The sequence below is a fragment of the Equus przewalskii genome, chromosome 2 (genome assembly GCF_037783145.1).
Source record: "Equus przewalskii isolate Varuska chromosome 2, EquPr2, whole genome shotgun sequence".
Lineage (NCBI taxonomy): Eukaryota > Metazoa > Chordata > Mammalia > Perissodactyla > Equidae > Equus > Equus przewalskii.
This window is the reverse complement of record NC_091832.1, coordinates 83804124-83817420: the sequence shown is the minus strand read 5'-3', so window position 1 is coordinate 83817420 and position 13297 is coordinate 83804124. Positions and strand designations below refer to the sequence as shown.

Here is a 13297-nt window from a genome sequence, read left to right as displayed (position 1 = left end):
GTGAAGATTTTACACATATTATCCATCATATCATATCCGGATAGCACAAGAATATTGTGTACCAGTCTAGACGGTTTCATGCCTGAGATAACTCATAATGCAATCTGTGTCTATAAGATATAATAAACAGAATAGGATTATTCTGTTTCTTCTCAGAAGGACTGCAAAAACAAAGGCCTTGTGCTAAATCTTCAAAAAGAAAATGTTGACTAGACTGATATTGTTAAAGCAAATTCAATAACTAAATGTAAGATGTTTTTAAAAATACCCAGGATCCTATTTTGTGTCAGACACTGTTCTACACACTTTTCATGTACTATTTAATTTATTTCTTATCACAACCCTATGTGACAGGTACCATTATACTCTCAACTTTATACACTAGGAAACTGAGGCACAGAAATTTTAAGTAAATTTCCTACAGTCACAAGGTTAGTAAACCCTATAACTGGACTTCAAACCCAAGCAGTGTAGGTGAGGTGCTGACTCCAATATGCAACGATAACGGCAGGAGCAATAAGAGCAACGAATCAGACACTGTGTAAGTTCTTTACATGAATTTTCTCATTTATTCTTGATACCAACCCTATGAGATGTTATCATTCTCATCTTACAGATGAGAAAACCGCAGTTCACAGAAGTTAAATAACTTGTACAAGATCTCATACTTAATGAATGGCAAGATAAGGATTTGAATCTAGCCAGTCAGCAGACTCCATACTTTTGCCTTTTGTCTGAATATTAGTTACCTGCATACATATTTAATTAAGACATATATTTATATTGTATACAAATATTTTATGCACGTTATGATCTTAGCTCCAAGAATTTAAATATAAAACAATTACACAAGCATTGATAAGCATTTTCTATTCTCGGATATTAACGGTGCAGTGGATATTGTGGATTGACTCCTCCCCTCCAAATTTCCTTCTAGATCTAGAGCAACTGGAAATAAAAAACTATATTTCTGAGATGCCCTAGAAATGAAGACTCTGGATGTTAATTACCTTGTACCAATTATCTACACTTTCATAGCATTTAGAAAGCAAAAATGACGTGCAGAACTTTTCTCTACCTTTTTTTTTTTTATCTTTCTGCTAGCAGATAAGGTCTAGGAAAGGCGAGTTTGTTTTGCTGCAGTGTTCCAAAGACTGTTACCTAGACTCCTGGGTGACTAGAAACATTTGCAGCAGCAGCAGCAAGGACAACAATATCCTTTCCGATTTCACACCCTGACATCTGGATCAGCTGTTGGGGTGTGTTCTTGAACTCGTAGCTTCAATGGCAGCCACTAAGGTTGTAGCTTCCCTGGCGGGTCAAGCCTTCATTGCTCTGAGAGTCATTCCTGGAAGCCCAAACTAGAAAGCACCCTTTCGGCCCTCTAAGAATTTTTTTAAGCAGTTAATTTATTGTATCAAATCCATTTCTTCTTAATATTTCTAGTGTGCTTTTCATTTCCTGTGCTGAGCCTACCCTGATAAAGTATTCATTGTTTGAAATGTATCACTGTTGTCTGGTAGAAGTTCTTGGAGCTGATGCTTTTTAGAGACTGTCGTGCTGCTGTATCTTAACAGCTTTGTCTCTTGGTGCATTCCAGTCTATCTTCTTCACCTCGTCCTCCTTTCCTTGGTAAACTTTTCCATTCACTACTTCAAAACCATTTATGAAAACATTTTGACAGTCAATCCTAATATCTCCTTTGGTTCCAGTTTATAAATGCTAACATCATTTTGAAAGAAAAAGAAAATTGTAGAAAAATAAGGTTCAGATTTTGACTTGTTTCGAGGCATTTAAAACAATGCCTAATGAAAGAAAGTTTGTTTGTTTTTCTCTTCTCTGGTTTAAACTGGGAAATATATCCTGATACCTAGCTCCCAGCTCCTGCCATGCTTTACCACTGGGGCTACAGCCTCTGCTGCCACTACTGCTATGGCTTCTGCTTTGCCCTGAAAATACTGTTTCAAAAAGGAGTGTAGGTACTGTACCTGATCCTTGGCATTTGCCACAAAATACAGATGTCCTCAGACATGTGTATAAAAACTAGAGGTCAAGATCTTGAATGTCCCTTGCCTCTGCCACAGTTGTGCACAAAATCTTTCGTGCAAAAACCTAACTTTTGAGAATCCCATTATTTTTCTTTTTCTTCTTCTTCTTTTTTTAGCATATTCTTTAGTAGCAAAGGTTAGCCTAGGAGTAGCCATTAAGGAAGTCCCAAATCCATTCAGTTAAAAAGCTCGATGACTTCATATCAAAGAACAAATATTGGTACCAGAGCACCTTGCTGAATTTGTACTCAGCTACACACTAAAATAAATACTGTACATATTTATATGTGATGGTTGTTGGGAAGAATATCAGAAGGGTAAACAACATTTGGGAAAACCAACAGCCATTTGTTTCTTTGTACCTGACCAAAAATACGTTCAGCTGGTATTTGTGCTACTGCATAGAGGGGCGCCTACAGCCCATCTGATGCTTCTGCTGCACCCTCTTTCCCTGCAGAGGGAAGGGGGGAGACAGAGATCAAAAACTATGCCCAAGTCCCCAGATACCATGGCCAAGCCACAGAAGTGTCCTAACAAAGGAGAAAGTCCATGTCACTAGGAGCTGGGTTAGGTCTTACTTTTTGGTTTCTGCATGGCAATTGGGAAGGGTTTTGTAGAAAAAACAAATATTAAGTAAAATACAATTTCCACTCTCAAATTGTTTTAAACATTAGTTTGAAAGTTAATCAAGTTAGTGCACTTCCATGGGAAGAAGAACTGAGACTTTTTGCACTCTGGTTTTTATTCAGATCCTTTACAAAAATACAAATATAATTCTCATTGCTATTTTTTTGCTATTCCATTGTGTTTTTCCTACATATTGTAATTCGTTGATTCTTCCTGTTTATGTCTTTAAATTCAGATTAGAAGTATAGCATTTCCTTAGCAAATAAAACGTGATGCCGCAAGATTTTTTAAAATTTAAATTCCTTATAAATAATCACTTGATGAAACAAACAAATGTTTATTCCATTTTCACTGATAGGGCCAACAGAGGAATATTTGAGTATTTTGGTTCCAACAACTGATTATGAACATAGTAAAACTGTGAAAGAATTATCCAATGGAAATTACTTAGATTCTAAAATTAATATTCTGCTGTATTTTCTTTATTATATATCTCTCCATCTATCCATCCTGCTTGGAGATTTTGTAATTAGATAGTAAGAGGAATCAGCTGAAAAACATGAAAAGCAGCATGATTGAATAGAAATTGCCCCACTCTTAATAATATCTTCATACATTTTGACTTTGCTTTTTCCTACCTAAAAATTACTTTAAAAATTTGGAGAATGTTTGAAGCGAACACTGGGATTACGACTTATCTCAATGTCTTTTGCAGGTTTTCCCATGTTTTTCAATAAAGTAGGTTTGTTGAGCAGTAGAGGAGAAAGGGTTATCACTGAGCATCAGACTAATATATAAAACTCCTTACATGCCATCACTCTGCCCTCGATTTTTAAATAATGAGATTTTATAAAAAGACTGAATAAAAGACTCTAAAGCGATAAACTACAGAGAGATACAAGATGCTATTGCCAAAAACAGATAGTGCTCAATTAGTTTTTTTAAAGGCATTCTTATCACATCTCCTCCTAATATTAGCTTTCTCAGTAAACAATAGCCTGCTGCAATATTGCCAGGGTTGCCCAGCTGAGATGACAATGGGCGATGACAGATGATCGGGACCGGCCGAAACTGCTCATGTTATTCACAAACGGCACTCACCGGCCCTTGAGTTTTTAAGATTATTCCATGACTCTAACACGAAACCAGATTAATATTTATGTGGTAAGAGAGATAAGAGATGCATTTTTCTGCAATAAAAAGGAAGTAAAAGTATTTTGTGAGTCCATTTTCAGCTACTAAGTTTTATCTAATTGAGTCTGATGTACATAAAAAGCAACAAACACAAATTGCTCTGCTTTTTAAAAAGGCTTTAAATCTTGTCTATCTGTTCAAGACCTTAGTTAAGATTTTCAGATTGTATTTGCTATAAATGAAGGAAAAGTAGGGAGGGAAAAAACCTCTCTACAATTTAATGTACTAATGCCACCATTCACACTAGGTTATATCTGTCTCTTTTTTAAACATATGAATTACTACATTAAACTACTGGGTCAAGTTAAAGTTTAGAATAATATTTTATAACCTGTTCTTTTTTCTCTAGAACATAGAAAATTTCTAGTTTTAAAACCAAGAAAAATCATTATTTTAACCATCTAACTAAGAAGCACATTTTCAAGACACTTTGGCACATTGGCCAATTTGATAAGATTGAATCTTTGCACCTTCTGAAAGGAAGTTAAGTTTTATTTAGATGTTAGAACTAAAGTAAGACTTACTGAAATCTTTGTAACATTATAATAGTTCCAATTCAAGATATAAAGAATTGCTAGCTTATGATAAACAAAAAATGTCTTAACATCATCTGCGAGGCCCTGGAAGGTCTGGTCCCTTCCTATGTTTCCAGTCTCACCTGGAATGATGTTCATTCCAGGATTTCCAGGCGAGTCAACTCTCTAGTTTTCTCCTACCTTAATGAGCTGCTTTTTCTCACTCTTTTAAGGATTCTTCCATCTTCTCTCTGACTTGGTATCATATTCTGTGCCTTGAACACTCCTCTATCTTCACCCCCTTATTGTCCTTATCTTATCCTATGTCTTTAAGTATAAATTTGTTAATGATTAGCAAATTTATATCTCCAGCTTTGATAAGCTCTAGATTTGGTGTAAAAAGGGCTCCTAAGAGCTGCTGCATATCAGAACAAAAAAATGAAGGCTTTCAGGGATGTGCTGGACTGGAAAGAGCAGATTTTACACATCCCTTCCCAATTCTGCGTTCAGTGACATCACGTTGGTAGCTTGAATTTGACCATATTGGGAATATTTATTCCATGAGAATCAGCAAATGCTACAAATCCCCACCCTCCCTCCAGAGCACTAAGCAGCATACAATTGTCTAAAATATCCTGGAAACGCCCAAGAACACCTGGGGCAAGAAGATCCTCAGTAATTAAAATAGTCCTTTTTGTGTATGGGGAAAGATTATTATTTTAGTTATTCCTTGAAGACCATTTTCAAAATCTATTGCTTCCATTTATTTAAAGTAGTTCTACACATACAAAGTTCCATCCTGATGAGCAGCTAGATTTGGTGGCCCTGCAATATTTAGCCTGTTGATTCAGATGGCATTACAAGGTTAAGGAAATATGTGAGGTCACAGGAAACAAAATTAATTACTTTAAGGAAAACTTTGGCAATTATTATTATCTATATTAGGATCCTATGATACTGATATCTTTAACCCCTTTACAATCCAGATATTTAGATCAGGGAGGAGACACGTAACACAAGCTGGCCAATCAGATTTTTCCTTCTGGAATTTGTAAGTCAGTTAGCTACTGATAACCAAGTTGGAAAGTCATATTTATATATTCCGTCTGACGTTGCTGCTGTGAAGAGCAATGTACTAAAGGGCAGAGGAAATCAGAAAGCAACAAGAAGAATAAAGCAAATATGCAAAAAGAAACAGTGCTGAGAGATCCTGTGGTCCAGGAAAGAAAGGGAGTGACAGTGGGTTGACATTCCCTAATCCCATGGAACATGGAGGTACTGCATACAATTGGGTTTTATGTGCTTCCATTCTGTTCTTTAAATAAACACTTTTTGCTTAAAAGTTTAAACAAATTTAATATTTGCCATTTAATATTTGGTTGAGAAAAAATATTTCATTAATATCCAGATACGGTATCAAATTGACATCTTGCAATCACCCCTTGATGTGTAATAGTCATCTCAAAATTCACATATCTAAAACTGAAATCCTGAATTTTACCCAAAATTGCTTCAGTCACGTTTAACCTTCTTCTTCAGCTCAGTAAATCTGTCCATCTTTTTTTAGTTGTTCAGGCTAAAACCAAGGGCTTTGACTCCTTTTAAAAGGACTTTGACTCCTTTTCTCTCACATAAGCACATCCAATCCCACAGCATATCCTGCTGGCTCTATCTTTTGAATATACTCAGAATCTGAATACTTCTCATCACCTCCATTGTCTTTGACCTCTTCCAAGTCATTATTATCTCATGCCTGGATTATTGCAATAGCTCAGAATAGTCCCAGCTTCTGGCTCTCTTGGCTTCCGCCCATCCCAAGTCTATTTTCTACACAGCAGCCAGAGTAAATCATGTCACTCTTCTGATCAGCATTCCATTAAGCTTCCCATTTCCCTCAGGCTAAAAGCCAAAAACCTTATAATGACCTCTCCTCTTTAGCACTCTAACCTCATCTCCAATTATTCACCTCCCACTTATTTCATTCCAGCTCCATGGGTTCCCCTGCTGTCTTGAAACACTCCAGACACTTTCCTTTCAGGCTCTTTGCCTTTGCGGTTCCCTCTACTTCTTAGAATTCTTCCTCAATTATCCACTTGGCTCAATTACTCACCACCTTCAGGTATTGGGTCAAATGTCACCTTCTGAATGTAGACTTCCCTGGCCATTCAATTTAAACTGAAGCACCACCCACCCCAAGGATATCCTATCCCCTTTCTGGCCCCTCTCTGCCATATAATTTATAAGCATATAATATAGTATTGCCAACACAAAATAACCAACAACCATTCTACAGATAAGAGAGATAGGTGAGTTTTACTTATAACCCAGGAAGGGCTATAGAAAGCTTTCTGGAGATGGTTTTCAGTAGTCTTACCTCTTTATAGAACAAAGAACATACATTGAACACACGCAGGATACATTTTCATCAAAGTTTCAAAGAGGTACAACAAGTCAACATGACTCTGATGTCAGGAAAGGGACTAATCTGGGTGTTACCCATAGGGTGTTACTGATAGGGTGTTACCAACAGGAGTTACCAATAGGGCTTGGGAGGGGAAGTATGCATTCTTAAGAGAATGCATTCTTTAATGGGTAAAGCAGATGTACAATGTATATTTGCCGCATCTTTAGTACAAGCTGAACCAGTTTTGAACCTGAATAGTTACCCCATATATCTCAATACATGAAAATCCCTTGTCAGTATGCACTTCACACATTTTGTTTATTTTCTGCTTCTCTCCACTAGAGTATAAACTCTTTGCTGGCAGAAATATTTGTTCAGAACACAGCTTCATCCTTATGTGCCTAGAATGGTGTCTAGTATATAGTAGATGCTCAATAAACCCTTGAATAAATGAATGAGTGAATTCAGACAATAAATAAAAATACTTGTGGGGGTGAAGTTGAGGAAATGGCTGAATTACACAAACTATTTGCCTCCACTGCCCTAATTCAATGGAATATTGCCAGCTCTTTGTTTTGTTCTATTTAGTTTCTGCATCTGTGTAGATTTCGTTTCCAAATTTTGGAGATGTATAGTAATTTAGTCAGGAAAAAAGTTGTTTCCATGGATGCCTGGTAAACTGATTACAATGAACTTGGCACTGAGTCCTAGTTTTAATATGACACCACGGCATATTATAATTCTAATTTCCACTATAAAGTTTTTCTAGGGGCAGAATGGGTACTTTCCTAGGTATTTTTTTTCTACAGAACTTAGATAAAAAGCTCATGTTGTATTTGGCATCAGATCACTTATAGTAATCTTCTCAGATAAAACACAATGTCAGTGAAAAGAAAGGAAAAATCTCCTGCAGAGTAGAAGGGAATAATCCCTTGCAAAATTATCTCTGGATGCTAATACACCAACAATAAAGGCCCTATTATGGGATTGTTTTGAGTGATGTTGTTCCTATTAAGTTTCAGTGACGCCAAAGGCATAACCACCCTGAGGCTTTGATACATCAGTTAGGACAATGACACATATTTAAGCTCATCGATTTTAATAATGGTTGGTGCATTAGTTTGGGTCAGAATGTAAAAATGGAAATGAGTTTTATTTTTAGTCTCATTTGACATTATTGATCATATTCTTGAGCAGAAAAAAAAGGGACAATTATATTGAGGCATTAATACCCTGAAATACACACAAACGTATATCCTAATGAGACAACACCAGCATTAAAAGTATGTCAAGCCCCCGCCCATCCCCAGGCTGAAATAGTAACATTAATTGTGTTTGTCTTGAATTTCTTGTGTCCTCATACTCTAAGATTTTAAAGTCTGGTTAGACTGGTAATTGCTTCCATTGTCCTATGTAAACACTTTGAATAATGATGTAGGTGGTATGAACTGGAGATAAAATGCATAGTCAATATATTTTGACTTGCTCATAAATCTAGGAAATTTAGAGAATTTCTAGTCACTAAGTAATGTTTGAAATCATATGTGGGTAATGAATATCTCTATGGCTCTCCAAGGATAATACAGATTTCAAATTAGATGCTAGAATTTTACACCACATGAATATGATACAGAGATCAGATGCACAGCATGTTGGCATATTTGACAAACCCTATTTGACACAATTCTGTTCTTTAAGTGTATAATTAAAACTATGTTACAAACTGAGTAACTCATTTCAGAAATTTTTAAATCTTCAGCTATAAAATTGAATATTAAATTTGTACAGTTGGATCTTTTTGGCTATCCACTGAAGGGATGAGCTAAACTCCACGATTAATCCTCACATTCTCTATAGAACATTCTGAAGCATGTCCTTTATTGGAAATTCTTAGGAAGTTACAGTTTCTATGAATGTGAAGATCATACATGATAGAGGATGAAAAGCATGTCTTCTAATGAAATATGAGACCTGAGAAAAACATTAGAGATTACCTTAGCTCAATTTTTTCATTCTATAGATAAGAAGCTAAGACCCAGTAAAGCAGAGTGATACAGATCTATATTAGCAGTTATAATTGCGTTATGTGACTGCACGGGATCAAGTATGCTATCCTAAAATATGTCACTTTGGCAAAACGATTATTTTGAACTGAAGGCAACTGACAAGCAGCAGATGCAGGAAGAACTCTCTGCTCTCCCACTTTCTGCCTAAAAGCAGGGCATTAATTTCCCTTTGTGAAGGTGTTTCCCTCCCCTCTCCAGTAACAGGAAGAGAATGACTTTTAATCTGACTGAAAATAGCACCAACTTGATTCTATATAGCAAACCTTACTAAACAACCCTTGTCTTCCATTAATTTCCCCAAATATTTACCTTCCCACAATTTACTACCCCTAGAGGCCCAAACTCCTTTTCCCTGTTTAGTCACTTCTCCACAATCTACTGCCCTTTGTTAAAATGGTATATAAGAGCCCAAGTTTAACTGCCTTTTTGGGTTTTTTCTCCTTTTCTGTGAACTCGTCCCCCCCGCCATATACTTAATAATAAAATACACATGCCTTTTCTCCTGGTAATCTGCTTTTTCTCAGTTTAATTTGCAGGGCTCAATCATAAACCAAAGAGGGTAGAGGAAAAGTTTTTCCTCCTCTACAAGACATAGTTGATTATTTGCTCCTTGGTTAAATAGCTAGCATTAAGAATTTCCTCAGAAATAGCTATTTCCATAGTGTGTTTATAATCCAGCTGTTCATGAATTAGCTTTATTACTTGAAAAAAAATTTATACATCCTTAAAATTTTCCACACTATCCACTTCAGAGCTCCATTCCTCTACATGTATTTACTACCTATGTTGGGGAGAGGCGGGGAAATGAGGATGGAGTTGCTATTGCCATTCATCTAAAAGACTGTTTTAAAAGATATGAGAGGGAACCTGCTGTTTTAATGGTGTGGCACTACCTATATTCCAGCATTTAACTGTCAAATGGTCTTAATCTACCTTTAACATAATAATGTCCTTACAAAGTGTCAGACACTTGCTAACAAAGGATAAGTTATATAAAGGTCTTACAACCAAATACGAGGAGACAGCTGAAGAACATGAGTACAACAAAGAGATAGATGCCATGATAGCAGCCTGTGCGAGAATAACAGGGGAACAAAGGTGGGAGTAGACAATTGTAGCACAGCCTGGGTTGACAAAACTTAATAGAGAAGACGGCCCTTGAGCTCATGAAAGTTGCTTGTTAAGAGGAAGACAATAAGTAACATATGCCACTTTTTTTATATTGGGGATCAATCACAAATTTATCTCCAAAATTCTTACAAGCCAAGACTTTTCCCCCACGACACAGACCCAAATATTCAACTGACTTGACAAATCCATCAATCCAACATGTTCAATATATGATTTATGATCTTTCCTTACAAACCTGGTCTCCTTTACTGTTATCAGATATTCCATACTGTTTCTCAAGTGAGAAATCTGAGTCAACTTTACTCTCCCTTCATTACCAAACTATTGTCAAGTCCTTTCCCATTAATTTTGCCCCCAGTATATCTTTCAGATAAGTCCATGTCTTTCAGTTTTCTCCAAGACAACCGTAATTGAAACCATGTTCATCAACTACTTCTACTCTTGCATTACTTGAGCACTTAGAAGCATGCCTAGCATATACTAAACACTCAGTAAATATATTTGAATGAAAAAATGATTGACTGAACTGGCTTCCTTAAACCCCCTTTGCTTACCCTCTAATTCATTTTCCAAGGGGTAGACTGATCTCTTTAGTTCTCCAATATTATCATGTCATTCTCGTAATTAAAACCCTACATTGGCTTCCCATTGCTTTAAAAAGAAAATAAGCCTTAAAAAGTCCTGCATGAATGGATTGGTTAATGCTCTATCTTGCACAAATCAGGGTGAGAAATGTGAGTCTATGCACATGTAATTTATTACCACTGTATAGGATTTGCACTGTGATGTCAACCTCCACATTGAATAATTGGGAACTCTGAGCATGCCATAACTTAGTGGGTGCAAGAAGACAGAGAAGATCGGGGGGAAGGTTGTAATCCCACATGGCACACATTTTTTAAGATAAATTTTTTGACTATAAATATTTTCAAAGTAGAGAGAAAATAACAAGCTTTATATATTCATCACAGAGATTTAACAATTATCAATATTTTGCATAGGGGAAATCCTAAACTTCATGCCACTTCATTTCAGCAAGTTTTAATGGGCATCTTTAACAATATGCACACTTTCTTGCCAACTACAATGTGAGTACCACACCTAATAAAAACAGTAAGAATTCCTTGCTATTAACTGATTCAAAAATTTTCTCAAAAATGTCTTTTTCACAGATGAATCATTAGAATCAGGATCCAAACAAGGTCCATATGTTGTTTTTGGTTATGTCTCCTAAATCTCTTGATCTGAAGCACTTTTTGCACATCTTTTTAAAATCTTATCCTATTGACATCAAGAAACTGGGTTAGCTGTCCTATAGAATATCTTATCTTCTATAGGTTTCAGTTTGATTCCTTGGTGGTCTCATTCAACTCGTTTTAACAGGAAATTTTCTGTAAATTGGAAGTTAGCTCAAAAGACTTGTATAAATTCAGGTTTAATGCTCTCTCATATCTCCTCCCACCAAGAACACTTCAGTGATGCTGTGTATTTCACCTAGCATCACAGAGGAGGCACATATCTAATGGTCTGCTTCTTAGTGACAGTAAAATAGATGTGAGTTGAGGTCTACTAAAATAGACCCCTCCAGTATAAAGTTACTGTGGGGGACTGGAATTGGCTACCCCAAGATATGTCTCTTTGGCATGAGGGTTATTTCGGGCTGGTTACTTTTAAAAACTGCAGACAGGAAAGAAACTCTGAAAAGTAGAATTTACACACCTTTTGTTAAGAGACATTTACATTGTAAAGGAAATCTCCATCTGTAAAGGTGTCTCCCTCTCTGTACCAGGAAGAAGGCAGAAGGACCTTATCTCTAGAAACTCTTAATCAATGCAGAAGGCAAGGACTCAAGTCTGCACAATAACCTGACTCCTGTTTACTGTACTTGTGTGGCAATCTCCCATGATCAACTCCCCCTCCACCTGCAATATCCTCCTTTGCCTTTAGCTGAAGATGATATTTAAGGTGGTGGCTTCAGCCATTTTGGTGAGTTGCTCAGGTTGCCTGAGCCTCTCCCATGTATACATGCTATAAAGCTTTGTTTAACTTTCTCCTGTTATTCTGTCTTATGTGAATTTAATTCGTTCTCTGGCCAGAAGAACCCAGAGTGGGTAGAGAAAATGTCTTCCTCCCCTACATTACCTAGCAAACTTTTACCCAATAGTTTCATTCTTTGATGATCTTTGTCTGAATTAGTTTCTTAAGAGTTACAAAATGGTGATTTTCTACCTCTACCAATTATTCTATATTTATTTGTTAGAATTTCTTTGTAAGAAAAACTTTTTTTGTCAACTAAGGCCCTTTGTTTACTTTCAAAAACAGTTCATATAGATAAAGCAGGACTATTCTTAATATTTTTCCTTTGATTAACAATAGTTGCTGGTCCAGGACCTAGTTGGTGTGTGTGTAATTTGTTTTTACAGCTTTGTTGAGATATTTCACATACCATAAATTCATCCATTTAGAGTATACAGTTCAGTGGTTTTTGGTATATTCACAGATCACAGATTTGTACAATCATCATAAGAACAGAATTTTAGAACGTTTTCAATACCACTCCCCTCAAAATTCATAACCTTTAGCCGTCACTTCCCATTAGCCCCACTCCCCAGTCTTAAGCAACTACTAATTCAATTTCTTTCTCTACAAACTTGACTATTCTGGGAATTTCACATAAATGGAATCATGCAATATGTTGCCTTTTGTTTTTTTCACTTAGCATAATATTTTCAAGGTTTATATATATTGGTTTATATATATTGGTCCATGTACCATGCTTCATTCTTTTTATTACTGAACAATATTCTACTGTATTGATATACAATATTTTGTTTATCTATTCATCAGTTGACAGGCATTTAGGTTATTTCCATTTGGGTGCTATTATTAATAACACTGCTATGAACATTTGTATACAAGTTTTTATGTGGACTTATGTTTTTATTTCTCTTGGGTAGATACCTAAGAGTGGAATTGCTGGGTCATATGGTAATTCTATGCTCAGCCTTTTGAGTAACTGTCAGACTATTTTCCAAAGTGGATGTATTATTAATACATTCTCACCATCAATATGTGTTATGATTTTTCCACCTCTGCATTAACTTGTTATTGTCTGTTTTTTATTTTAGCCCTCCCAGTGGGTATGAAGTAGATTTTCATTGTGGTTTTGATTTCCATTTCCATAATGACTAAAATTGCTGAGCATCTTTTCATTTGCTTATTGACCATTTGTATGTCTTCTTTAGAGAAAGGTCTATTCCAATTCTTTGCCTATTTTTAATTTTGCCAAAGTCCTATGGGATTATGGCCCAC

At 36.0% G+C, this 13297-nt stretch overlaps 1 protein-coding gene across 5 annotated transcripts in view; it reads right to left on the bottom strand.

Annotated features, from left to right (window-relative positions):
* IQCM (IQ motif containing M) overlaps positions 1–13297 on the bottom strand; it is a 417332-nt gene that overhangs the window by 14461 nt on the left and 389574 nt on the right. The window lies entirely within an intron of this gene.